The sequence below is a fragment of the Lissotriton helveticus genome, chromosome 5_1, assembly GCF_964261635.1.
Source record: "Lissotriton helveticus chromosome 5_1, aLisHel1.1, whole genome shotgun sequence".
NCBI classification, from domain to species: domain Eukaryota; kingdom Metazoa; phylum Chordata; class Amphibia; order Caudata; family Salamandridae; genus Lissotriton; species Lissotriton helveticus.
In genome coordinates this window covers 2069439535-2069444544 of record NC_136065.1, presented here as the reverse complement: position 1 = coordinate 2069444544, position 5010 = coordinate 2069439535, and the positions used below count along the sequence as shown (strand labels likewise).

The following is a 5010-nucleotide window of genomic DNA, read 5'->3' as shown; positions in this document are numbered from 1 at the left end:
CCCGCAATGGGGGTGCTGTAAATTAAAATACAACTAGTGAGTTTATTTCCCAAAATGATTATTAAATATGCAAACACAGCATAAAACATACTATTTACAAAAGCGTCAAATTTGGGTAGCGCAGCCTTCAACAGAAAAAACCTTAAGGACGCCCTGGTGAAGGCTGCTCTACCCCAACCACCTAGAGCCAATTTAAACACACCATGGCTACTCCCAGTAGTAGTGGGTCACTACAAATGTAGCCAATGTACAGGGTGTAAAAGTCAGTTTAAACACAAGTGACTTCACTCATCAGGATGTGGCTGTAGTTCTGACAAGTTTCAGCAATTGTAATTCGCAGGATGTAATCTACGCTACTTGGTGTCCCTGTGCACTTTTGTATGTCAGACCAACCACTCTGAAAGTGAAATGTAGAATTCTGCAGCACTAGAGTAAAGAGTAGCACAGTGGGGCACCTCTGGTCGAACATTATCAAACATACCATCATAACAGTAAAGACCTAACATGGTAAGTAATCAAACAGATATATTTGGGACCCCAAGGAGGAGACAAGGTGGGCCTTCTCTCAAAAAGGGAACTATTCAGGATGGACGATCACCCGAGGCCTAAATACTCTTGGGGATTAGAGACAGGCCTCGTTTGTATGAACAATTGAGACCTTTGCAGTTTATGGGAACTGTGAAATGTAAGTCATAATTTTTTTTATTTAATTGTTTTTCTAATCGTGTTTTCATATGATTTCTATAATTATCTGTACCTTTTTAGGAATGTGGTTATATGGTTTACTAAGTATGTGGTCTTTTTACCTGTGACAGTGCTATTAATGGGTAATTACAAAGTTTGTCTTTCAACGTTTCTCTTTCAATGGTTTTCTTTACTTTCTGCAACTTGGTAATTTCTATACTTTTTGATATGTTGAAGAAATGTCGAGTGTGGTGAACAATGGGATCTAACTAACACGGAAGAATACAATGTATTATGCAATGGTAGGATAGTTTTTTTTTCCTATGGCTTTTCTTCTGCATAAAATACTTTGGGCCATATGTATCAAACTCAGAATTTGTGATTTTCAAAATGCGATTTTTTGCAAATTGCATTTTGAGAATCACCCGATGTAATTAAAACTACGCTAAAAGTTAGCAATTCCCACAACATCCCCCGGCAACGCATCCCTCCTCGTCCGTCCCCGCTCCCTTTGCGACTCCCTCCGCACCATGAGCAGCTGCTCCTCCAATGTCATGTACTCGACCACGGTGTCCGGGGGCAGCAGCTACCGGCCGCTGGGCTCCAGCCAGAGCGTGCAGGGGTTTAAGAGGTTTGGGCCCCTGGGCAGCTCTGCCAGCATGCACGCGGGGGCCAGGGCGCCCGGATGTCCGTGTCCAGAGTCTCCACCGTGAGCTCGGGCTACGGCGGAGGCACGGGGGCTACGGCGGGGGCAATGGGGGCTACGACGGGTCCAGCAGCAGCTGCAGCCTGTCCGGCTCTGGGGGGGCCAGAACAAGAAGGAGACCATGCAGGACCTCAACGACCCTCAGGCCACCTACCTGGACAAGGTGTGCAGCCTGGAGGTGGCCAACCAGGGCCTGGAGGTGAAGATCCGGGAATACCTGGAGAAGAAGGGGCCGAGCACCAAGGACTGGAGCCTGTACTACCGGTCCCTGGAGGACCTGAGGCTGCAGGTTCATGACAGCACCGTGGATAATGCCCAGCTGGTCCTGCAGATCGACAACGCCCACCTGGCAGCTGATGACTTCCGAGTCAAGTATGAAACCGAACAAGCTATCAGAACATCGGTGGAGATGGACATTGCTGGACTTCGGAAGGTGATTAATGACACCAACATGAACAGTTTGAACCTTGAGAATGAAATTGAGTCCCTGCGTAAGGAGCTGATCTTCCTGAAGAAGAACCATGAGGATGAGGTGAACAACTTGCAGGCTCAGATTGCCAGCTCAGGTTTGACCGTGGAGGTAGATGCTCCCAAAACCCAGGACCTGGGCAAGATCATGGCTGAAATCCGGTCACAGTACGATGAGCTGGCACAGAACAACAGGGAGGAAGCAGACAAGAACTTCCAGCACCAGGTGGAAGAGTTCACAGTCCAGGTCACACACGAAAATTAATTGTTGCAGTCCTCCTGGACCACGGTCATAGACCTACGTCGGACTCTCCAAGGCCTGGAGATCGAGCTGGAGTCCATGCAAAGTTTGAATGCTAACCTAGAAGACAGCCTTGGAGATACAGTGGGACGCTATGCAATGCAGCTGGATCAGATCAACAACATCCTCTTGCGGCTGGAGGAAGATCTCACCCAGGTGCGCAACAACCTCCAGCGGCAGTCCCACGAGTACCAGTCCCTACTCAACATTAAGATGAAGCTGGAGGCAGAAATCGAGACTTACAGGCGGTTATTGGATGGTGATGATGAATTTACCCTGCAGAATGCCCTGACCAGCAGTTCTGCCTCCACCACACAGATGGTGAAAAATGTCATCACCACCACACAGAAGGTTGTCGATGGGAAGGTGGTGTCTGAGAGCAACAACACAAAAGTCATCAAGTCCTAAACCGAGCCCTTGACGTTCCCGTACCATGCATTGAAAAAAGTGAAGCTGTGATTTGGTGACAATGTTCAAGAAATAGATTGCAACTTTTTTACCTCCGGCCCTTCTATTTGCCAATAAATTATGATAGCCCAAAAAAAAAAGTTAGCGATTCCCAAAAATTCACAGATTTGAATGCGAATACCAAATTTGCGATTCCTTAATTGCGAAATCGCAATTAAGGAATCGCAAATCGGCGAATCGAAATTCAGGTGCAGCTTGATGACATCACAACCAGGAAGTGTGACTACCCAAGCTGCACCTGAGTTTCAGAAGCAGAGTGAGAGGCTGGAAGGAGGGCTGAGGCACCAGTGCACTGCTACAGAGACAGGAGAAATGGACATACACCATAAGCAGCAGGGGGAAACAACCAGCAAGAGAAAACAGAAGTTCTCTGAAAGGCAGCAGGAGGTGCTCATCCAGGAGATGGTGGTGAGCCATGAGCTGCTATTTGGAAAAAAATCCCTGCGTGTGCCAGAGACCCGCAAACGCAGAATCTGGGCTGACATCCAGGAAAAGGTCAACTCCATTGGTGTTACCCACCGCAGCGTAGAAGACCTGTGAAAACGCTGGCACAACATGTGCCAGCGGTCTAAAGAAAAGGTTGCTGCCAGGCTGGAGGAGGCAAGAAAGACCGGTGGTGGGATGTCCACGGCCACTGATACCATGCCACTGGAGGAATTGGTCGAGAGGACCCTGCTGCCGGAGAGTGTGAGTGGCGTGGCAGACCTTCACAGCTCCAAACCCCCAGACCCCAGACAAGGTAAGAAGCCGGCCTTCACACCCCTGATACCTCCCTACTTCACCCACATACCCAGGAGAGACCCAGGCACCCAACAGAAATGCAAGTCCAGTGCATGCACACAAGCACAAACAGCAATGCATTATGGGAGATGTAGTCACATGCACCAAACAGTGGAGCAGTGACAACCAGCAAGGGTCAATCAGTATGTGTGTATCAGGAAAGGCAAAATACAGACAGCTAGGACCCATGTAACTCCAAACAGTGTAATTTTTTGCATGACAATAGCAAGACAGGACACCAAATTAATGTGTGCATTTATGTCCACAGCACACCCAAAAACACAGGGACTGATGGCAGGAGGAGAGGACGAATCCCACAGGGTGGAAGTGTCAGGGCAAGAGGACGAGAAAGGCAGCCCAGTGATCCCAGAGAATCGCCCACGGCGCATCGCAGTAGCACCATTGCCACCACTGGAGTCAGAAACACTCGACACAGATGAGGATGGGGAGCAAGTGTAGGGCAAGTCTGACACAGAGAGCACAGTCCCCTGCACATTCCAGCTATTACAACCAGGTGCAGGGCACGTCTGTCCACAAGCACAGCAGCCGCAGGAGAGGACACGGTCTTCAGAGGGCTTGAGGGCCACCTGCTGGAGGTACAGCACCTTCAGGCAAAGACAATACAATCAATTCAGCGGCAAATGAGGGTGGGCTTCATGGGCCTGACAGGTGTCCTGGAGGCACTGTGTGCTGAGCTGTGAGAAGACTATGCAGCCAGTCGCAGGGAGAGACAGTGACTCCACACACGCCTGGACTTATATACAAGGGCTGTTAGCCGGCTGTCCTCTGCCACCTCACGTTGCTGCATCCGCATGCAGCTTGAGTTGGCACACTGCAGAAAGGAGGTGGCCAGGGGACTAGTACAGGTCACATGTGCGGTGGACCAGCTGCGGGCAGCAGCCACTGCGGGCACAGGAGCCCTCAGCTCACTGGAGGAGGATAAACAATCGAGCCACAGCAGCATCACTCCACCACTCCCACAGGACAGGAACCGTAGTGTGCGTTAGGATAGGGCTGGCAATGCTTCAGGAGAGGGCACTGTGCACTCTGAGTGAGGGGCTACAAGCCGTCAACGCCGACGTTGAGGTGCCCTGACTAACACATGGCAATGGGTGAGTTAACCCATTGCACACAGACCCATGTTAAATATGATTTTTTTGCACTGTGTGTTCAACATGTGCTGGACATTTAAAACTATATAGTGTGCAACACAGGCTGTGTAATGTGAAATTCCCTGTATGTAAGGAAATTAAAACACAGTCTTGCAACAATCTGTTGCATTGTGTAATAATTTCTCACCTGGAAATAGTTCAGTGTGATCATCTCTGGCTCCCGGCAGCCACGCCAATGACACCGGCTGGCCTGCATCTTGGAGCTGGCCCCTCCTCAACAGATGGTTCTGAATCAGTGAGCTCCACTGGGGTGCCTTTCCTGGTAGCGATGTTGTGCAGCAGGGCACATGCAACCACGATCTTGCAACAGGTCTCGGGGCTGTACTGTAGTACCCCTCCACTCTTGTGTAGGCAGCAGAAACGGCTCTTGAGTATCTCAAAGGTCCTCTCAATGGTACAGTAGAAGGCTGTTTGGGCACTGCTGTACCTCT

At 49.8% G+C, this 5010-nt stretch overlaps 1 pseudogene; it reads left to right on the top strand.

The window, feature by feature from the left end:
- Window positions 1-1214: 1214 nt before the first annotated feature.
- Window positions 1215-2567, top strand: LOC144753989 (keratin, type I cytoskeletal 18-A pseudogene; annotated as a pseudogene).
- Window positions 2568-5010: the final 2443 nt, after the last annotated feature.